This window comes from Cygnus olor, assembly GCF_009769625.2.
Source record: "Cygnus olor isolate bCygOlo1 chromosome W unlocalized genomic scaffold, bCygOlo1.pri.v2 SUPER_W7, whole genome shotgun sequence".
Classification (NCBI taxonomy): Eukaryota; Metazoa; Chordata; class Aves; order Anseriformes; family Anatidae; genus Cygnus; species Cygnus olor.
This window is the reverse complement of record NW_024429078.1, coordinates 1,222,053-1,245,285: the sequence shown is the minus strand read 5'-3', so window position 1 is coordinate 1,245,285 and position 23,233 is coordinate 1,222,053. Positions and strand designations below refer to the sequence as shown.

The window sequence follows — 23,233 nt, the reverse complement described above, 5'->3', positions numbered from 1 at the left end:
GGAGCTAGGTACCTATCTTATGAGGACTGCTTCATCAGTGGCCTGAAATTGAGAGGCAAGTTAGGCATCTGTGTTAGACTGGACGCCAGCCAAACTCATCTGTTTAAGAAAAGCAATTCACTTTGCTGGGAAGAGGTATAAACTTTGGGTATTGCTGAAGTAAATTTGTGAATAAAAGTGTTAAGGTTATGAAGACAAGTATATACAGCCTAGTTCAGAAGTGGTGCCTTGGAGATAAAGAGGAAGGTTACTTCCTGAGCACTTGGGGCCTGTGCACAAAGACAGATTAGGCAAAATCTCTTTGCTGCAGGTAACACTGACCAGGAACTTGCCCCACTGAGCAAACCATAGCCAAATGCACCTGGTAAATGCCAATATTCCTCTAAACCAGCTTCTTCTTTGAAGCATCTAAGTGAAGCCAGAGACCATTCTCTTTGAACATTGAATGGAGATAATGGCTTAAAGCCCTAATTAGGCTTCGAGATGCAACATCTACATCTGAGCAAATCACAGCAGGCTGGGTTTAGTGGAGAGAAACAGGGCTTGCAGTCCCCAGTTCATCCCAAAGGACCCCTTCTGGTCAGTCTATGAATCATGGCCAAACAGGGCCTATGTCTCTCTTGATTATAATGAGGACTTTCAGTGACTAGCTTTGATGGAGGTAGTTACTCTGTAAGTATATAAAATGAGGGGAAATGAATCTCATCCAAAGCCTCAGTTAGAGCAAACATGACTTTAGTCATGTCCTTGCAACCCTCCCAACTCTACTGTCACCACAGTAGCTCTGTCTTTCAAACACCACTGTCACAGAAAAGCTTTGAACAGTAGCTTCTGACCAAACTGTAGGGATCTCTCTGTATTGTGAGACACATTCATTGCCTGTGTTTAAGCTGGAGTAAGATTTCCTTCCTCCTGAAGTCTTTAGCTTGGGCTCATCCCACCCAGACGTAAGCACTCAGCTTAGGAAATCTATTTTCTCTAAACTCTGCAAAGACCATGGAGGTGAAGAGAAACAATGACTCTGCTTAGCTAAGGTCTCAATGGGCCTTAAAGGTGTCTCCCTTACTCTCCAAAGACTACAAAGGAGACCTAGAACATCTCGGTAAGTCAGTTAGGCCAAGTGAACAATGCATGAAAAGCTTCTTTGTGGCTGCTTTCTTTCATGAGTGGTAACCCCAGAATAAGACTGAGACATTTAATGGCAATCTGCTCATATCTTCCATCCCTACTTAACTACAACACGCAGCCTTGCTAAAGATCAACAATGTCCCTTGCATCTGGTTCTATTTTTTCAGCTATTCCTATTTTGTTTTCTCCACACAGGGCTGTATCATTGCTGAGACCTGATAGCCATAAACCTGAGGTTCTGGAGATAAGCAAGGCTGTACTGCCAAGACTGCTAGATCATTTTTTTGAGTGTTTTTTTGCTGGCGCAAACTGCCCCGGTGTCAATGGGAGACGGATCTCTGCTCTTGCTAGTGAATATTTCTGTGACAAAGTCAAGCTGTTATGTGGAGAAGGATTTGTGTCCAGCTGTACAACAACCTGTTGTACTGTCCAAAAGACTTTAAGAACTAAGGATGTGCAGATGATCTTTAAAACTATGCAGCTCCTGTGCTCTGTGACATTCACGGTATAGTCTAGGGAATGCTAGGTTTGTGCAGCACCCTGTACACACCTCTCAGGGCATTTGCTTGCTGTCAGGGTATGAATGTATCTGCTCAGCTTCCAAGTAAAACCAACAACACATGCAACATTGCTCTGTGTCTTCACAGGAGCACAAAATTGGCCCAACACTGTCTCTATCATGCTGCACTGCCAGGCTGATGCTCTACTCCTTCCGCTCCATACATACACTGCCTTCTATTTCTCATTATTTGCACTGTGTCCCTCCCCCTAATCCTTTCTAGCCAAGTCTCCATGGATCTTCTCCATCCCTTTTTCCGTGCTGTCTTGGAGGCACGGAACCTCTCCCTGAAGGAACTCAAAAGCCCTCACTTCTTCCAGTGCCAAAGCGACAACCTCCTGTGCTCACACCAAAGTTCACGGCTGAACATTGCCCACCCCATATGTAGGTTTCTTCACCTTTATGCAGTATCCATTAGCCTCTGTTTGCACACCCATCCAAAACTGCAGTCAGGATCCTGTCCCTCTGTCTGTTGGAGCCTGTGCCCGAGAGTAATTCTAGCAAGGTGGTGGAGATATTTTTCCTACAGGTGACAGATCTTTACAGCTATTGCCTCTGAGGCTGATCAATATTATTTAAATTCCAACCTGTGTTTTTCTCCCTCGCCTTTCTTCTTGTTTCTATAGCAATTTCTCTCTGTGTTTAATGCCTCTGCACCAACTTTCTCCCAGTGCTGGATGGCTCTGCCTCCCCTCTGTCCCAGCCCTTCTCCTCACCATGCCCAGACACCAACCTGCACAGATATCCCCTTCTCCAGCCCCTGCCCAAACTGCCTGGCAGAGGTGGAGGAAGGAGGCATGGCTCTCCAAAACTTGCTCCATCCCTGCAACAACCACTGTAATAAGGCTGTCGTGGGGAGTTAGAGATCAGGAGCCCAAATGTCTTAGAGCAGGGAGGGCAGTGCAGCGAAGAACTTTGCATCCATGCTGGGATTAAATGAAGCCTGATCATTTATCCTAGAAATCAATGCATTTACCTGGGTTCTTGGGGTGCTATTTTTAGGAGGGGGAGAAGGAAAAAAAAGGAATGCTTTTGTCAGATGCTTCAGTTCTAACATCTGAAGGTTAAAAAGGAGACAGCATATATGAATCTATATATACATGAATATGCACACATACATATCATACATATGTATACATACAGAGGTACTATATATACATACATATCAACAGACACAATTACACATATACAGACAGAGAAGCTAATGTGATCTAACAGGGAGATGGGAGTCCAGCATTTCAAATGCTAATGTTTTCTGTTTTCTTTTTTTTTTTTAAGATGCTTGATGTCCCTGCCTCATTTTTCCCATTTATAAATTAAAGGTGATGATAAAAATTAGCTTTTAAATTGTAATGCCCTTCTTTCAAATAATTGTATGACTTAATTGCTATGCAGTGTTGTTACTAGGATTGTTCTCATTTAACTATCATAGAATCATAGAATCATAGAATATCCTGAGTTGGAAGGGACCCATAAGGATCATTGAGTCCAACTCCTGGCACCACACAGGTCTACCCAAAACTATGTTACATTAAGAGCTGGTTGAAAAATGACAATTATTTTCCAGGGGAAAATCGTCATTATTTTGGCTTTCTTTCCTGTGAATATTTTAGTTTAAAAAAAAAATAAAAAAATGGGGAGGCGGCTAGTGGAAGAGATTAATTTTTGTCTTTTTTTAATCAATCTGAAAACCAGTCCATTTTTAACAGAAATTTAACAGAGTTTTAACAGAAATTTAGTGTTTTGAATGCCAACATTTTTAATCAAGACAGTTTTTTTGTTTGTTTGTTTGTTTTTGTGCTGTTGGCATTTCTTTTTTAATCTACTAGAATGAAAATTTGCTGTGGAAACATCCAGTCTGGTCAAAATGTCACTTTTTGGTCACCCCCCTCCTCCCCCAACCAGTTTGATGAAAAAATGTCAAGCAGCAATAGCTGTGTCACCTCTGATTTATCTATTTTTCTAGAGCCATTAGTCTCAAGCAGCGGATGAAAAAGCACCGCAACGGAGTGGCTGCTCCTCAGGAAGCCAGCCTGGTCGGTCAGAAAATGTCGCTGGTTCCCCACGCGGTGTTGCTTTTTCTTGCCCTGTCCCTGAGTGGTGGCAGGAGAGGTGGGCACAGCATGATGGGGATCTCAGGGGGACACCCTGAAGGAGATGTTTAGGTGTGGAGAGGGATAGAGAGTGGGGCTGGGGTGGGATGGCTCCAGATGGAGCAGGGACGCAGTGGTGGGGAGCAATGGGTAAGGACTGAATGGTCACAGCCCTCCTCATCAATGCCTGGAATTTATTTGCTCATGCAAATCTATGGCTATGTAGCCATAGATCCTGATCCTCTCTCAGCTGTGTTTTACCAACCAAGAGCTTTGCAGACAAAGGTACAAAGGTCAGTGCAATAAACTCAGGCCATTTTGGGAAGCAGGGCAGTAGCCGTGGTAAAAGTCAAATGTACGTCATGTGGCTACTCTTCTGGCAAAGCCTGTAGCCTCTTCCACTTCTGCTGGCCATCTCAGCAGGGCCCGTGCCCCGAGGAACATGTGTCCTGCCTCATACAGGGCAATCACTCCTCCTTTTGCTGCCGGTGAACATTAGGTGGGAGAGGAAATTAAGCTGTGTGGAAGCTACCTTTCTGCACTCCCCCCTTTCCTTTCTTCCCACCAGACAACAGCACCTCCTGGGATGATCTCAGGAGCCCTAAATAAGTCCAGCCCCTGGATCTCAGCAGGCAGGGTTATCCTGTATGTGACTTCTAGGCAGCTTGCCTGATACACCCTACCTGGGGCTCGAGTGCTGGCCATGAGACGTGATAACCCACAGCTGCCAGCCAGCCTGGGGATGAGGAATTTTGTCTGTAAATCCTCACCGGGAGCAGGCCACAGTCACTGGGGGGGGGGGGGGGTGCTTGTGTGGCCTTGTGGCCAGGAAATGAGGAGACCCCAGCTCTCCTCCCAGCTGAAGCCCCTGGCACGGGTCCCCAACGTGGGGTGGCAGGGGCACCCAGTGCCCCACGGTCATGCAAGACTGCCTGAGGGCAGCAAACACCCACGTTCATTCAGAGGCAGCCCCAGCCCTGCAAGGCAGGACTTGTACCCTGCAGCACATCCCATGCAGCCTCAGCACTCATGGGTCCACTTCCCTGGGACCAGGTGAGGTGAGACTTTTTACCCATCTTCTGCCAAGCCTGTTCAGCACCTCTCCTAGTCTCTGAATCCCTCCAAATCAGAATGCAGCCAGGAACACATACTCCCAGCTTGCAACACTCAATTACTCCTTCTGATATTTTTTTTTTTTGTCTGCAGCTTCAAATTGCCTTCAAGGTGCACAGAGCAATTAGCTAAAACTATTTCCTGCTTCGTTTTAATTGCACTAAAACTCTAATGCACCTCCAGCGAGGAGCAGTAAAGTGGAAATTGGTGCCCCAAATATTTCAAATTGATTAAAGCCCAGGATGACTCAATAAGCTTACACAGTTCTATTAATTATTAAAATTTCTTAATTTTTGTTAAAAAATAACCCTTCCCGAAGCCATATTCTATAAGATGTTTCTGAGAAAGGCTACTTTCACTAAGGAGATGATAACTCTAAGTTTGAGAAAGATAGAACAGGAATCCCTCCATATAGTTGGATCGGTTTCCATCTGAAGAATTCACAGCTCTTGGCAAATTTTAGTATCTCAGAATTTGATTCTGAAAACACTTATGTATGTGACTGATGTATGTGACTCATTTCACTGCTTTAGCTGAGGTATTATACAAATAATATTCTAATTCAGAGCTGGATCACGTTTTTGTTCAGTCTTTCCTGGTTGAAAATGCAGGTGATCAGTCAAACTCTATGATTGCTAAGAAAATAATCAAAACTTTTTCTCTGAGAATTAAAAAAAAAATCCAAAACAAAACAATTTTTTTTGAAAGCACTGAAAAGCAGTGTGCTAATTTCTTCATTCCTATGGTGGCTGGTTCAACGTACTTTGAAAAAATATTGACAAGAAACTCCAAATTCCACTTGTATTCAGTGAAGAGTGTGTGAACAGTTTCAGACCTTTGGGTTTCTGATTCACTGTCACCTCAGACAGCCCATGCTAAAAATGCCTGCCCCCTTGTGCCTGCAGCTACTATGCTGGCTGGGAGTGCTACCACCCCTGAGCTCAGAGAGCTGAACCTCAAGGCCGGACCCCTTTAGCTCTGCCACTTTGCATGGAATCGCTCCATTCAACCCATTTTATTCAAAATCAACCTGTGTGTCTTAAATGGCTGAAACAGCAGGTCATTGTTGGTCTAGCTGACTTTAAACATGAAAAAAGGCTACTGCACGAGACATTTAGCTGGCAGGAGCAAGGTGGGGGGGAGACACTGAGCAGCTGGAGGTGGAGGCTTAAGTGTGGCTATGACCATGAGCCGTAGAGGGATGTCCAATGCCCTAGCCTTGCACCCTAGCTGGGTAATTTCATTCCCTAATGTTAATATTAATGGTCTCATTGGTTTGGTATTTAGAAAAATACTGTAGTCATCTGAGGTCCTGAAATTTTGTCTATGGGCCTCAAAAGAACTGCAGAAAGGATTAATGCTTATTTTTTATTTCTAAGACTATAATCTATATATCTCATCTAGATTTATTTATTTATATATATATTTTTTTCCTTTTTAGTGCCAATGTGACAAAGACATTGTGAAAGGTGACCGCAAATGGACTTTGGCAGTGAGAGCTTTCATTAGCCAATATATTTAGAGAGGGATGCAAGATGTTCTCAGGTCTCTTCCTTCTTCCATTTCTCAGCTCTCAAATGCACTTGTTAGCTTGGGTAGCAACTGAGGCTTGCGTGTTATATGGATGTGCTTGGGAGGAACAAAGCTGAGACCAATGAGCTCATTTCACATGGGCCATGATGATGTCAGATGAGTAGGATTTCTGTGCTGCAATGAATTCAACAAATTTCTCACCGATCTCATACAAATGACAGGCTTGTGTTAGCCTAATCTTTATGCTCTTCCCATTGCCCAAGGGCTGGGGATTTACCTGAGTGAGGTCTGGTGGTGGGGTAGCATGGGATGGTGTACATGTCTCATCCACCTCCATGGCTGTGGATGCTAGTGAATGTGGGGTCTACGACAAATGTCAGAAAGATGCTTCCATCTCTGCAACCCTCTCTCCCTCTCCCGTACTCCCCAGGGCAAGAACAACCTCTGACCAGCTTCGGAACAGCTCATGTCTGCAACTGATTCTTACACAATCTTGAGGGAAATTGAATGTGCTCAGTCTCTTGCCAAAGGGCACATTGAGAAGATGAGTCTCTGAAAAAGAACCCATCCCCTTGCTGCTGGTCCATTCATTTGCTTGCTCTGAAGCAGGGCTCCAGGAAGGCAGGTACTGGCTCCTCCTTCCCCATGGGAATACAGGAGAAGAAGGGGAAAAAAATCATTTCACAGCTAGTCTGCCCCAAACAAGAAAAGGTTCCTGACACCAAAAAACTAATCAACGCTGAAAGCTTATGAGGTCAAGGTTTCCCTTCTCCATTATTCTTTTGATTTTTTTCTGACTGGCTGGGACTTGAGTGCTGCCCTGGCAAGTCTATAAATATAAAAGCCTTTCTCGCTGTCCTCTGGAGCACACCAAAGACCATTTGAATATCTGTGGGGAGAAGTTAGAACTAAACCAAACAAATGCAACTTGAAAAAAAACAGCTTGTCCAGCCAATCTTCAAGTGTTGACCATAAATTGCTGTGAGTCAGACCCAAGAAGCTTGTCTCTGCTCAATGGGAAATGGGAAAGGCAGCTCTCTCTCCCAAGAGCAGGCCCTCTGGATTCAGTGTTTCATGTGAAGACACATGGCCAGGAATGCTAATGCCAAGCAACTCGCCGAGCTGGTAGTGGGGTGTGAGCTGTGCCTTAAGGAGGCAGCCTGGGACCATCAAGGTTGTTCTTTGAACACTTGGGCTGCTGTGAGCTCCTCGGGGCCTGTGCATCCTCCCCTGTGCTCCATGAAATGCTGCTAAGTCTGCTTGGGTGGCTATCCTGGTCACAGCTGGTTGGAGCTTCCCTGACCCAACAACCAAGAAGATCTCAGCCTTTGCAGTCATTTCCACTGGCACCTACAGAGTGTAAAACACTACAAAAGCCAAATGAGGAGCATGTATAAATCCCCTTCATATGGAGAGGAGATGACAGACAATCTAGGAATATCTACACGCTCAGACTGGTGCTGAGGATCTCTGAGGGCTCTTCCCGTGCTCTCTGCACTGCAGCACAGGGAACTTAGCAGCCTTTTATTGGCAAAGGCAAGGATGCTTCCTCCATGTTGCCTATCCCTGGGCTCTCTGTGCTCCTTCGGTGTGTACACTTGCTCTATAAGAGGCTCTGTTTGGTAGAAAAGGGGAAAAGAAGAATGTCCCGTTCCCTACCGAGGCTTGAGAATCAAGAATCATAGCTGCAGCGCAAGCTTCTCTGATGGATTCTACCTCAGTGTAATGAAATTAAGATTTCAGCAAACAAGCCCCAATTCCATGGTACCAGTAGAACAAATGACATCTGATAATTGCTAACTCCTTTTGCTTATTCTTTGCTCTGTTCACCCCATCAGTCTCTCCAAATTATATTTTCAGCTGAGTTTAATGAACGCCATTTATTAAACTAACACCAGGGTTCTGCTCTGGCCTCAGACAGATGGGCCTGCTAATATCAATCGTTTTGTTCAATTGGATTATTCTGATGAAGAACGGATCCCCGCCACTCCGCAGAGCACAAACAAATGGGGAACAGCTCGCCTCCAGTTGTGACCAGCCACTCGCGTTCATTAGGAGGCAGCTCCAGGCTCTGCAGGCAGCTTGGCAGGGTGGTGTCCCTATTGTTCTCATCAGCTGGTGCTTCTTCTCCTCTCCATATCCCCCTCATGTACAGAGAGCCCAGATCTTAGTGTGGCCTGAGCATCCTTGACAGGATGTATCACCACCACCTTTCCTGTGTCTACCTGCTGCATGGGCAACAGGATTCACCTTCTCCTTTGTCACAATGTATGGTCCTTACCTGAATACACACTACCCCCCCCCCCCCCCCCCCCCCCAAATATGTATTCTTCCCTGCCTAGTGTGTGACACCTGACCTCTTTTACATTGACACCTGAGAAAATGTAGACTACTTAGTTCCTATTGATCCTTCTTTACTCTGATCTCCATTTTTTGGGGCAAAAGGACAGGGATGATATGCTTTTAAAGGCTTAAGGTAGTGTACGAGTCAGAGAAAAGGGATAAAATCCATCTGAAATCTCCCAGACAGAGGTTTCCTCAGTTTATGGCTTGGGATTTTAGTGTTGAAAATTTTGGGTCGATCTCTGTAAAATGTTGTGTTCAGGCACCAGGCATCCATCTATCTGTCTATCTCAATACAAATTCTACCTTCTGTGAACCATAAAACTCCTAGCAGAGGGACATTACTACTTCTCACATCGACAGAACATACTGAGCACACCTAACTTGGAGAAAAATTACAGAGGCACTAAGATCAGAAGAGAAAAGCAGATTTCTACTCCCTGACTGTAAGTGGCCAAATCCCACAACAGATCTTTACTTGGCACAAATTATTATTGTTCCATTAAATTTTTTAATTTTTTTTTCCCAGCTGAAGGAAGGCCTACCATTTCCAAAGCTACCTTTGATCCTCAGCGCAGCTCTTTCTACACTGTTTCTGAAGGAAGAAATTCCTTTCATTTTAATCCTACATAACACCCAGAACTTCCAGGAATCTCTGATGAGTGCCAGAAGCCAGACTGTCAGAAAGTGGGGCTTTTCTGAAAGAGAAAAGACCCCAAAGCCAACCATGGTGCCAATCCATGTGCCAATTCTAACAGTCCTTGAGCAAGCTTCTCAACAAAGCCATCTGCTGAGGATTTCATGCCTACGTTCAGGTTTAAGTTTAGGAATGCTTCTCTAGGAGCTCATTACTTCTGATCAGGATCTATGCACCTGTCTCTAAATTGCATTACACTGGTATTAATGGGGAACAGGAAAAAGACCTGTATGAATTCCTGATGGGATTTTGTTTAACGTTTTGTTTTTAGCCAAGTAATGCACTTGTAAGCTGAGAGGAAGACAGAAAACCCTCAAATACAACCCCTCCCCTCTTATGAATGGACCAAATCTCTTAAGAATTGACATATAAGAGCCCAGTTTCCTAGAGCCGTTGTTGCACTGCCTGCCTGCCTGGCTCTCCTTCCCAGCACCCTTTCTAACATGGTGGAGCAATGTGTGCCATGCAAGGAGAACGCACAGAGGAAAATAAAGAGCATGGAATGCATTCACTTGTTATATGTCACAGGAGACGGGATGCCACATCTGCCAATGACTGGAGATGTCTCCTCAAGAGGGGAGGAAAAAGGCCAGTCTTATCCAGCAAAGAGAAATCTGAAGCCTGTGGGTTTCATGATGTTCACACTGGGCTCATAAACTGGCCCAGTGGCTTCCCGGTGCTTAGAAATCAACGCAATGAAAACCTATTTTCTTTTTGCAAAATCTGCTGTTTAAGATCTGTATTTACAATCTGCTTTGTATAACAGCACTTTATCATGGCAACCAGGGTCCTTGTCCACAGCTCACCCAAATCATCCAAAAGGTGTCTGTTGGCCTCAAGGACCAGGCCTCACACAGACAGAAGTCTCAAAGGCCTTGCTATGAGGATTTTAAAGAGCTGTTCCAGGCTTGAAAATAGTGTATTTCCCAGACTTGAAGTGAAAGTTGCTTTTCAATTCAAGAAGAAATGACCGTTCCAGCTCTGTTTCATTGCTGGGACAAAGCATGAGGCAGCTGGGAAACACAGACAGTCGTGTTGAATGAGCAATCACCTGTCTCGGCATGGGACGGGTACTTCAGACAGACCAGCTGCTGGATGTGTCTTACACAGGAAAAAGGGGACATCTGAAGACGTGGGGAGGGAGAACATCTCTACCCATAATAGGAGAAATATATTTTCTAAAGAGAATCACTTGAGTGTGCAAATGCAGCTTTCATGGGATGGTAAGAGAATTTCTCTTGTAAGTCATTGTCATAAAATGGGGTTTTTAAAACATGTCACAGGGATGTGTTTGGAGGCATGTTCATTCCTTAGTCTCTCTGCTCTAAAAAGACCAGAGTGGACAGAAGAGTGACATTGCATCTCCCTCCAGAATTGCAAATGATTTAAATAGTTCTGCCAGGAGATGGTTTACATTTAAATAGGCTATAGTGTGCCTGGATCCTTGGCTGCCATAAATCAGTGTCACTCCATGGACTTCAGAGGAGCAGGTGCCTCAGAGCTTCACCTGATCCTGGCTGTGGTTATTACCTTTCTGGAAAGAGCACTGAGTTTTCATTCACTGCACTTCTTGGTTGGGAAACCCTTTCAAAAGGGTTGGATGAAGCTCAGCGAAGTGGAAAAATGATCATTTTGAAATAAAAACTGTCTTTTCTCTAACAGCAGTCACAGGGCAGGACAAAAGACACCTGAGAAAGTGTTTGCACTGTAAGCCTTCAGTTCTCTGCTGCAGCTGAATCAAACACTTCCGAGACCAGAGTTCTGATATTCACTTGTATCTGGCCAAAGTTACTGCACCCATGAATTATTCAAATATGCAAGTATTGCATTTGATATATCACTGGACATAACTGTGGGAATGAGAAACAGTGTTCTAGTGCAGCTGATTGTATATGCCTTCCAAACCATAAGGACATCAATTTAAGGTGCTCACATTGATGGAGCACTCTGCAACCCCTTATTAAGATTCTTGCCAGCTCCTGTAGCAGTATTCCCCTGCAGAGTAAATTTCATGGAGATTTTTAGCTTCCCTTTCCTTTACACCTACCGTGTAAGTGCCAAACACTACCCCATACAGCTTCAATTCATGGTTCTGCAGTAGCTCTGAAAGGTCAGTAGCAAAAAGATCAGATCATTTTCAGCCTACCAATCGATGCTACACAAGTGACCTGAGTCCTGTGAACCCTGTGTTGGAGCTGACTTGTAACTTTGACTTTATCAGGAGTTTCCAGTTTCCCACATTAACCTTCTCTGATAGTTTACTTTTCCTTAGGGCTGGAGTGCTGTGCCCTGCCTTTGGCCTGTACCATCCATACTGCCTTTATCTGGACAAAGAAGCATGTTCACAATGCTGATGTTTTCTTTCAGTTAAGCTCACCAAAGGCAGATCTATTAGTCTTCATGCTTATGAAGCACAGGGACATCTAAGAACATCTCTTGCCTGAGGTCCTAGACCTTACGGTCTCTTACATTGAGCTTTGAATGACTTGCCCTTTGCTCTCTCCCTAGGTACTTGTGTTTGCGAACTGACAACATGCTTCTTTCTTGTCCACTCATTAGCAGGTACTGCTGTCCCCAGTGCCCTAATATCAAAACAATTTGCTGGTGTGTCCCTTATTTTAAGATCCTGTAGGAATATGACTATGCTTGTTTTTAAACGTCATCCTGATTTTTTCAAAGCCTCTCTCATTTTGGGTCTTTCCCTCCTCTTATTCTCTTTATACCTATTCTGTCAAAGTTTGTTGCTGCTGGAACAAACTTTATGGCTATGTTTTTTCCATCCTGTGTTTTTACATCTCTGGCTCTTGTTTCAAATCATTGCTGCTTAAAGCATCTATTATTTTGCATACATCTTCCAGTTTTTCTTCAAGTTGCAGTCCCTTGTGCACTGGCCCAGCAAATCTCTGTGCTAGCTGAACCTAATGAAAAAGTTTATTCAAAGGCTACTGCCTTACTAAAGCAGCTGCCATCAACTGAAGGAATTAGCATGGGGAGGCTCTAAATCTGCCCTACTCAGCTGATGGGCAAGATGTGGTCCATACGAGATCCTGCAGTAATCTTGTTGCTCAAGGGGCTGAATATAGCACCCCTTCTACTCCCAGTAAACCCTGGGGTTTTGGGGTTTTGCTGTTGGAAGCCCTCAAAGGTGGCACAACCATACCAAGGTCCTGGCCTTTCCACAGCAGGGACAACTCAGCAGGCTACTTGCTGGCTGTGTCATTGGGAGAAGTTCTCAAAAGCCTCAGGAAGTTTTAATGATTTGACACTACCCTTCTTATGAGAGCAGCTTATAAAAAAATCTTACTGATGACTGTTTTTTTTTTTTTCACTCTTCTGCATCATTTGCACCTCGCTCAGTTTGTCTCACTCACACTCGCTTTGTCTCACTCAGTTTCATGACAGTCAGTGCTCCAGGTTAGACCCATCCGAACATCTCTCCACCTTTAGCTTTAAATAAAACTTCAACAGCAGTGCATCTGAGGTGGAAAAATTGCTAACCAGTGACTGAAATAGAGCCACAGAAGGGGAAAGGACAGGATTTTTCACTGTTCTTCTCTGCAACTGCAATTTAGTCATACTGTAAGGTACCTAAGGGCTCCTGGGAATGGCCACCCAAGTGAGCTGTGGGTTTGTATTTTTATTTCTTCATTATTTCATGCATTTACTATCTGAAAGACACATGAAGTGCCTCTGAATCTTTGCTTTCTGATCCTACGGGGGGAATTATAGAATATATTGATTTTGGTGAGTTGCCTCAAATTACCCTCTTTCTTTTGCTTTCTGTTCCCCCAACCCCACTCTTATATTTTTCTTATTTCTTTTTGTCCTAGTTTCGGCTAAGATAGAGTTAATTTTCCTCCTAGTAGCTGGTAGGGGGCTGTGTTTGGGATTTAGGATGAGAAGAGTGCTGATAACACCCTGATGTTTTAATTGTTGCAGAGCAGCGCTTACACCAAGCCAAGGACTTTTCAGCTTCTCGCTCTGTCCTGCCAGCGAGCAGCAGGAGCTGGGAGGGGACAGACCCAGGACAGCTGACGCAAACTGGCCAAAGGGGTATTCCATACCATCTGACGTCATGCTGAACAATATATAGGGGTGGCTAGCTGGGGTGGAGGGGGGGGCCGGCTGCTCGGGGATAGGCTGGGCATCGGTCAGCGGGTGGTGAGCAATTGCATTGTGCATCACTTGTTTCGTACACATTATTATTAGTAGTACTATTATCATTATTATTATTATTATTTTCCTTTCTTTTCTGTCCTAATAAACTGTCTTTATCTCAACCCACAGGCTTTCATTTCTTTCCAACTCTCTACCCCATTCCAGAGAGGGAGGGGGGAGGGTGAGCAAACGGCTTTGTGGTGCTTAGCTGCCGGCTGGGTTAAACCACAACAGTCCTTGTGGCGTCCAACATGGGGCCCGAAGTGTTGAGATAACGTCAGATCTGACCAGAGTGTGTTAAACCAAAACTGGTATAACTATTAGATCTGCTTAATAGTTGCTAGTCACAATGTTGATTGCTTTGATCTCAGGTCTGCTGTGCGTATTTTCCAAATTGAGTTATGTGAGAAATGAAGTTGTGTTTTTGCAGTAGAGAACTAATTTTCTGTATTCCAAGGTAGTTGTGTAGTCATAATAAGGAGAAATGCTAAGTAGATAAGTGGACAGTAGAAGGCCTCACTGTTCCAAAATAAGGCGGAAGCTTGAGAAAAACAGGATGAGCAGTGTGAGAACAGTAAAACAAAGACCACAAGTTCTCAAAACATAAGGAAGGGGAAAAAAAGGGAAAAAGGAGAAATTAAAGGGTTGAAAAAAAAATTAAATTGTACACATATGGTATAGAGGAGCATCGAGTAGCTTGTGAACCTGTAGTACTCAGCCAATGAGGAAACGGGAGGTGATCAGGTGTCGGGTAATAGGGAATAAAAGGTTATAATTTGTTTACTAAAATGCGCTCCTAATTGGCAGGATGCCCGCCATTGCAATCGCGAATAAAATAGCTTCACAGAAGATCCTGTCTGAAGAAAATTATTTGAGATTTTTCTCACAATTTGGGGGCTCCTCCGAGATCTTGTCACCTGCCGAAGATTTCTTGCCACCATAGACAGGAAGGTGCACCCCGCTGATTTCAGTGGTCCCGTCGGGGGTGGTGGGTCATCTCGGTATGGCCGGCAAAGGACCGAGACTGTTAATCTGAAGACAGGCTCTGCGAAGCTCTGGGGAGAAGGGAGGCCAGCACTGACATACACAGACACAGCCCAGACATAGTCCAGCCCGGATCGGGTACAGGCACAGGGATTACTGCTGATAACCCGGACCAGGAAGCCATGCATGGACCGAGGTAAGGGAAACTTTACCGTATCTTGCCTCGGGTTGGGTTCAGGGAGACTCTTGTGTGGAGTGTGAACGAGACGCACTTCTAGTGCGAAGCGAGTGTGGAGTCCCGATCCAGGGGGAGCGAGGGGATGAACGAAGTCCCCTCAGCTGGAGAGGGACGAAGCGAAAGATAAACAAGCGAAAGAGAGTCTCGGGGATTTGAGCCCTTAGGTGTACGGTACCCCGAGCAGGGTGAAGTGAGGTGCTCGGCAGTACACCCCACCTCTGTCCTAATCCTAGGTGAAGGCGTGTGGTACCCTGTGGGTGGTAAAGTCCATAGCAGCACATCAGGAAGAGCTGGGGATTAAGGGTTCCAAGAGTCAGCAGGGTGGGGTTGGAGACCCCGGGATTGTGCCTAAAGATAGCCCTTTGGGGAGAATGAAAAGGTTTTGGAAAAACAACCCAAAAACTAGGGAAAAAGATTAACAAAAATATAATTTAAAAATGGTTTGATATTGTGTAATTGTCTGGCCTAAAAAGCTAATAAAAGGAACTTCAGTATTTTGGCCAAAATACGGGTCTGATGAAAATTCAGGCTTGAAATTTATATGTAAACTATAAGGTTTCGTTTTCGGAGAAGGAATCAAGTTATGCTCCCTATAATCCTAATATTGCACCAGAGGTAGTGGGAGCTGCTCCACGAGGGGAGACAGGGACTGCAATTGACGCTGTCCCTGGAGAAGTCGCGCCGGGGAGTGCAGAGCAGCAGGAGCGGAGGCGGGGGGGGTCCTGGTGGGGCCTTGGGCTGTGCAGGGCCAACGCGGGGCTGGTGCCACTCCCCCCTTACCAGCAGAGAGGTTAGGAGTTTTAATTGAGGGCCTAGCAGAACAGTCAAATACGTTTCTAAGGCCTAATTTGTATTCCCAAGGGGGAAATGCAATCTTGAGTATGTTATTCACTGGAGAAGAACGTTTAAGAGGGGAATGATTTGGCAGGCAGCTATGCAAGAATGGGAAAGAACTAACACCCCCCAGGACCAAGAGTAATTCCGATAGAGCAGAAATATCCGCTTCTCCAACTGAAACAATAACAACCCACAACACAGAAATCATATGAGAGACTCGGGGTCAGAATGAGAAAGTACTTGCGGATGAATCCTGAGGACCCAGTAGCCCAAGGGCTCTTTAAATTTCATTTTGTGATTAAAGCCTGGCCAGATATGCAGAAAAAGCTCCAGAAGGTGGGAGGATGGAGTGAGCAGTGTAGGTAGTATGAAGGTGTATGCCAGGAGGGGAGATGAGAAGGAAAAGCAGAGAGTGAAACAAATGGTATTCACAGCGTACTGGGTAGTGAGGCAGAGGGTTGGAGACAGAGGGCCCAGGATGGAAAGGAGAGGAAGAGAGATGAAGGAATGGCAGGCAAGAAAAGCTACCTGTGTTGCAGCCTAAATCCTAGCAGGGACAGGCTTTGAGAAGATGTTTTAAGTGTGGCCAGGCCGGCCACTTCAAATAGGAGTATCCGGAGTGGAAGAAGGAGAAGAAATTGCTGTTATAAATTCAGAATAGGGGAGTCAGGGCTTCTCAGAAAGCTAGTTCCCTGATAAATGAAAAAGTGTACCTCAAGGGTTCCTCAAGTGTACCTCAATGGGGATTACTCTACAATTATTGTTGCAGGCAAAACAGCATAGGAAGATTAATAAAATTTATTACCTATTGCTGATGTGCTGGAGTGGTGAGAAACAGAGAAACAAGCTGGGGGCACCTTCCCCCATCCACTCTCTTCCACCTCTTCCCTTCTCTGAGTGGCGTGGGTGGGGGGGGCCAAGAGTGGGGGCTGTTGTCGGTCTGTGGTGCTTCATTTCCCCCTCTCCTTCATGGTCACTCTTCCCCCTGCTCTGGTGTGGGGTCCCCCTCGTGGGGTGCTGACCTTCCTGGGCTGCTCCTGAATGGGCTACAGCATGGAGATCTGCTCTGCCGTGGTACACCATGGGCTGCAGGGGTCTGCCTTCCCCACCAGAGGCCTCTCTGTGGGCCGCGGGGGGGCTTTGGCTCCGGCACCTGGAGCACCTCTGCACTGCACTCCCCCTCCTCTGCACTGACCTTGGTGTCTGCAGGGAGGTTTCTCACTCCTCACTCTCCCAGCTGCTGTTGAGCAGCAGTTTTCTTTTCCTTTTCTTAGATGTGCTCTCATCGAGATTTAAACTACATTGCTCATGGCTTGGCTCTGGGCAGCGGTGGGCCCCTTTGGAACCGGCTGAAACTGGCCCTTATCTAACATGGGGCAGCTGCTGGATTCTTCTCACAGGGGCTACAACTGTAGCCCCCCCGCCCCCGCTACCAGAACCTTACCACGTGAACCCAATACAGTGGGGCAGCTAGGTCATTACTGGCCTGTAAAGTATCAAGGCTTAAATTTACAAATGAAACCCTAAATGTGATGGGGGTAGAAGGGACTGGGATAACAGTGCCACTTTTTAGGGACACCAAGCTGAGACTAGGGATAGAATGATCACTGGGCAATTATTGTATGCACCCGAGGCAGGGACTAACTTGTTGGGAAAGGATTTGATAATGTAATTGGGCATTCGAATAGTAAATTGTTAGGCTGGAATAACGGTGTTATTCATGGGGTGCTCTCAGACCCTGAGAGCAAAGATATATTCACCTCTGACTGGAAGGACTCTGAAATGGTCGCGGAAGCAACAATACAGATGAACAATTTTACCTTAGGGGTTTACAGGGCCACCAATTTATTTGGGCAAGTTCTAGAAGAAATTTTGGAGCAATTCCAACCTCCCGAGGAGGTGTTACTGTTACAAATACGTGGAGGATCTTTTATTGTTAGGACAGGAGAAAACAGCTGTGAAGGAAGCCACTAACAAACTATTCAACTTTCTGGGAAAACAGGGCTTGAAAGGACTGGAAAATAAATTAAAATTTGTAGAAAGAGAAGTCAAGTATTTAGGGCATCTAGTGTCTGAGGGAGAACAAAGAATAAATCCAGAGAGGGTTCAGGGAATTGTTGAGCTACCCCTACCCAAAACTAAATAGAACTAAAAAGTCTTAAGAGAAAGAGGTTTTTAAGGAATTAGGAGTCACAAAGTCCAAAGGAAAACAGATACTCCCTGATGGGAGAGAAATGCTGAATAAAGTGCTAATGAGGCAAATATTAACTGTTTTACATCAAGAGGGTCATTGGGGAAATCAAGGAATGTGTGACGCTGTGCTATGGAAATATGTATGTGTAGGAATACATACATACTCTGGCTGAACAAGTATGCAGGAGTTGTGTAGTATGTCAAAAGGTAAATAGGAAAATTATCCGCAGTCAGCCCAAAGAGGAGTGAGAACCAGGAATTCAACACTTCCAAAATGTACAGGTAGATTTTACAGAACTCCTTACAGCAGGTAGATTTAAATACTTGTTAGTCTTGGTCGATCATTTGTCAGGGTGGGTGGAAGCTTTCCCTTCAGTATCTGCGACTGCGAACATAGTAACTAAAGTAATTCTAGAACAAATAACTCCCAGGTATGGAATTGTTGAAAACATTGACTCTGATCAAGGAAATCACTTTATGGCAGAAATATTGCAAGGGCTAATGTGGACTCTAGGAATTAAGTGGAAATTTCACATTCCTTGGCATCCTTCCTCTTCTGGAAGGGTGGAGCGGATCAGACAGTAAGGAAGCAATTGACTAAGTTCTGGAAACTCGGCTTCCCCAAACAAAGTGCTTACTTTTGGCACTTCTCCGAATTCAAACTGCACCAAGAAAAGATGTGGGAGTTTCACCATATGAAATATTATTTGGATTGCTGTACATGGACAAAGGGAATGGATTACCTCAGTTCGAAACAGAAGATACTTTTCTTAAGAACTATATACTCAGGCTGTCATCTCTCAGGACCTGTGGATCATTAGCTCAAACCCCACCCTTGGAAGTCCTGATCCATCCATTCCGAGCAGGAGATTGGGATCTGATGCGAACATGGAGAGAATCGAAGCTGCAACCTGAGTGGGACGGACTGTTCCAAGTGCTCCTGACTACTGAGATGACAGGAAGAACGGCTGAGAAAGGGTGGACTCATTCCTGGGTAAAAGCATCAGTTAACCTTGATACCTGAGAGATTGCAACTAACAAAGACTTTAAATGTTAAAACTGTTAAAACTATCTATTGTAAACCTTTAACTTCTCCTTAGAAGAATTCTTAATGAATTAATGAGTAAGAGGGATTGAATTACACAGAACTGGAGTGTTTCCAGGGAACACTCCCTGGAAGTGGGAGATGGGGGGGTATTTAGTCCCCACCAGAAGAATCCTTATTAGTTTGTGATTTTTATTGTTTTTCTTAATTATCATTTCTTAATTATTATAGGGGTGTATATATATATATATAGAAATGATGTATTTTAAGTTTATCTTAGTAATACCTATTCTCAATGGATTAGTGATAGGATGGAGGGAAAAATCAGCATTTCCAATTAATCCAGAACATCTCTCAAGTTCTGTCTCGAAATAATTGTTGGATTTGCACCCAGATGCCTAGAAAGACTGAAAAGGCCTTGTCCCTGATTTCTATTTCCAGCAGCAACTGTGTCTGGATTCTCTAGATTTCTAAAAATGACAGGTCATACTCAGTCCTGGGAAGGAATAGATTTTGAAGTTGAGCTCCCTACACACAATCCTGGCTACAATATACTGTGTTATCAAAGGTGCCTTTTAAACAACATTGATAGAAACTCAGGGGGCAATAGTACTGACCCTGGGTGTGGAAATATTATCCATGAAGTAGGGAATAATCCATACTGTACCGAATATGGTAGCTATGGGAATGCTAATATACATAATGCACACCAGGTACAACATGAGAATCCTGTAACCGGATGGCTTGTCCCAAATGGTAAGGGGTCATACTGGCTATGTGGCCATAAAGCCAGGAAGGTATTGCCCCTAGGATGGAAGGGAGCTTGCACCCTGGGGGCAATAATTCCAAATGTAACTATTATTGAAGACCCACAAAGCCAAAGCCCCCTTGAGACCACACGCAGAATTAAACGGACTCCAGATAATCCTCTAGTAAAATTCTCTAGCATTTCATAGTTTTGCAAGGTGGTTTTTACCTTGGTTAAGGGTGAGTGAATTAGAAAAAGCTATTGTAAATATCTCAGCTATAATTGAAGAACTAGAAAATAAGTTTGATAAGTTTGCAAAAATAGTACTCTGGAATTGAATAGTATTAGATTTATTAATAACCTCATAAGGAGGAGCGTGCACTGTCATTAATACTAGTTGCTGTATATATGTAGATCAAATGGGACGAATTTGACTGATCTCAAAAATATTTGGGGAAAAAAAACAACAAACAATATCCTACATAGATAGCTCAAGAAGGCACTTCCTGGGGATTTAGAAAAATTTGGGAGAAACTAACTTCGTGGTTACCTGAATAGAATTGGCTCAAACAACGATTTGTTGGTATTGTAATAATAATGGCATTGTATATCTATCATCGCCCGTGACATCCGAAGAAGAATATTGCACCTTAATATTGGAAAAACTCAAGAGTGGTGTATATGAAGAGGTGCAAAAACAACAATAGAAATAAGAAAAGAAGAGGGGGGAATTGTGAGAAACTAAGTTGTGTTTTTGCAGTAAAGAACTAATTTTCTGTATTCCAAGGTAGTTGTGTATTCATAATAAGGAGAAATGCTAAGTAGATAAGTGGACAGTAGAAAACCTCACTGTTCCAAAATAAGGTGGAAGCTTGAGAAAAACAGTAAAACAAAGATCACAAGTTCTCAAAACATAAGGAAGGGGAAAAAAAAAAAGGAAAAAGGAGAAATTAAAGGGTTGATCAAAAAAAATTGTACATATATGGTATAGAGGAGCGTCGAGTAGCTTGTGAACCTGTAGTACTCAGCCAATGAGGAAACAGGGGAGGTGATCAGGTGTCAGGTAATAGGGAATAAAAGGTTATGATTTGTTTACTATAATGCGCTCCTAATTGACAGGACACCTGCCATTGCAATCGCGAATAAAATAGCTTCACAGAAGACCCTGTCTGAAGAAAACTATTTGAGATTTTTCTCACAGTTATATAGCACATTACTTACTGTATGTGCTCCCTGTCTTTATTTTACTGTCATTATTGATCTGATCATTATTTTACTGTACGGTGTAACACTGGCTTATGATATGATGAAATTGCTGGTCATGAGACTAACCTGGTATTTGTACTCCGCACTGTTGTTGACTTTATACTTTGGAAACCATATCTCAGAAACTGTTAACAGTTACACCTACTACCTTTTTTCTTCAGGGAGCCAATCTGTGGAGGGGACAGGGGAAGATATTTTTTCCTACTTGTTCACTCTCCCTTTCTCCTTCACCACCCTCTTATCCCCCGAGCTAGTTACGGTAGCTCTCCAAGATGTTGAATATCCTTGGGATACTCAGACCAGCATGTTCTTGTTGTTATGTCTCCTGAATGCGCTTCAGGTTTTATTTAAGGTTAAACAGCTATTTAGGAATGCCATCCAGAGATCTGTCCTGAGGTGGGATAGTTGTGAGTGACAGGGAGCATAGGAGGATATGGGCAGGCATCTAGAGCAGTGGGCACCTCCAGTGCTTTGGAAATTCACCCCTGAACAACTGCAAAATCCTAAAAAACTGGTAGAATGCTTGAAAAAGGGTGTAACCACCCTGGTAATACCAGAGATACACAAATCACTGCAACGTGCTGGGGCCTGGCTTATGCCTATCGAGCTGGAATCAATGCCACTATAACCCTAGTGAGAGACCCTGCGGCCACTCCAAGTCCTATAACAGGCTCAGCGGCCACTCCAACCCCAGTGGCCACTCCAACCCCTGTGACAGGCCCAGCAGTCGTTCCAACCCCTGTGACGGGCCCTGCGGCTGGGTCAGGGAAACAGACTGTAGGAGTGCAAGTTGCCCCTGTAACCAAGATGAAACAATGGATGAGAAAGTCATGTCGTTTAGAACACAGAGGAACTCCTACTTAGACTGGGGAGGAAGAAGACGACAAGATAGGCTACTCTGAAGTGGCTGGGCCATCACACGAATGGGAAGATGAAGAGGAAGATATCATAAAAGCATCAATAACTATCCGAGGCCTATCCCAGCATGAGCTACGAGATATGCGAAAGGATTTTGGTTGTTCTTCAGGTGAGCACCTTGTCACCTGGCTGCTCCGGTGCTGGGACACTGGAGCCAATTGTGTGGAATTAGAGGGCAGGGAAGCCAGGCGGCTGGGATCCCTTGCTAGAGATGCAAGCATTGACAAAGCAATTGGAGATGGAGCACGATCTCACAGCCTCTGGAGGCGTCTCCTGTCAGCTGTGAAGGAAAGGTATCCCTTCAAGGAAGAACTTGTATGTCTACCAGGCAAGTGGACCACCATGGAGAAGGGAATTCAGTACCTGAGGGAATTAGCTGTACGGGAGATGATTTATGATGACCTAGACAACGAACAAATATCCACAGATCCAGATGAAGTCAAGTGTGCACGACCCATGTGGCGGAAGATAGTACGGAGTGCACCATCATCATATGCCAGCTCATTGGCAGTAATGACCTGGAAAGACCATGAGGAACCCACAGTGGATGAAGTGGCTAAACAACTCCAGCAGTACGAAGAAAGTCTCTCCTCTTCCCTACAGGCCTGCGTCTCGGCAGTGGAAAAACTTTCTGAAGAGTTCCATCAACTAAAAGAGAATACTTTGGAGAAACTTTCTGAAGAGGTCCACCAACTTAAAGACAATTTATCTTCCTCCCCACCTGTACAAACCAGTGTCTCGGCTATTAGGGGTAAACGTGCATCCATGCAAAGAAGACAATATGGTGGGTACACATCCCGTGCCACCCTGTGGTTTTACCTATGTGACCATGGAGAAGACATGAGAAAATGGGATGGAAAATCTACCTCGACCCTAGAGGAACAGTTACGTGAGCCGCAAGGAAAAGCAATTCGAAAAAAGGGGTTCTCTGAGAAGCTTGCTGCTCCAACTTCCAGCAGGCAGTCCTTTAAACACAGAAACGAAGATTCTGACCAGGACTAGAGGGGCCCTGCCTCCAGCCAGGGGGAGGAAAGGGACAATCAATTTTATTAGACTGTGTGGATTCAATGGCCTGGCACGTCAGACACACAGAAGTATAAGGCTTTAGTAGACACCAGTGCACAATGTACTCTAATGCCATCAAGCTATAAAGGGCCAGAACCCATTTGTATTTATGGGGTGACGGGGGGATCCCAGCAGTTAACTGTATTGGTAGCTGAAGTGAGTCTAACTGGGAATGAGTGGAAATATCCTCAGGAGAGGATATTTCAAGGACCCAAAGGGGTTCCGGTGGGCTTTTGGCATAGCTGCCTTAGAGACAGAGGACATTAAACAGTTGTCTACCTTGCCCGGTCTCTCGGAGGACCCTTCTGTTGTAGG

The 23,233-nt window shown here is 44.6% G+C and overlaps 1 protein-coding gene and 1 long non-coding RNA gene across 2 annotated transcripts in view; one reads left to right on the top strand and one right to left on the bottom strand.

Moving 5' to 3' along the window:
* LOC121063021 (CUGBP Elav-like family member 4) overlaps positions 1-23,233 on the bottom strand; it is a 1,483,068-nt gene that overhangs the window by 675,098 nt on the left and 784,737 nt on the right. The window lies entirely within an intron of this gene.
* LOC121063030 lies at positions 212-14,891 on the top strand. Its single transcript, XR_005815794.1, has 4 exons — positions 212-223; positions 7,902-7,911; positions 10,202-10,205; positions 14,663-14,891. It is a non-coding gene; the product is annotated as an uncharacterized LOC121063030 (long non-coding RNA).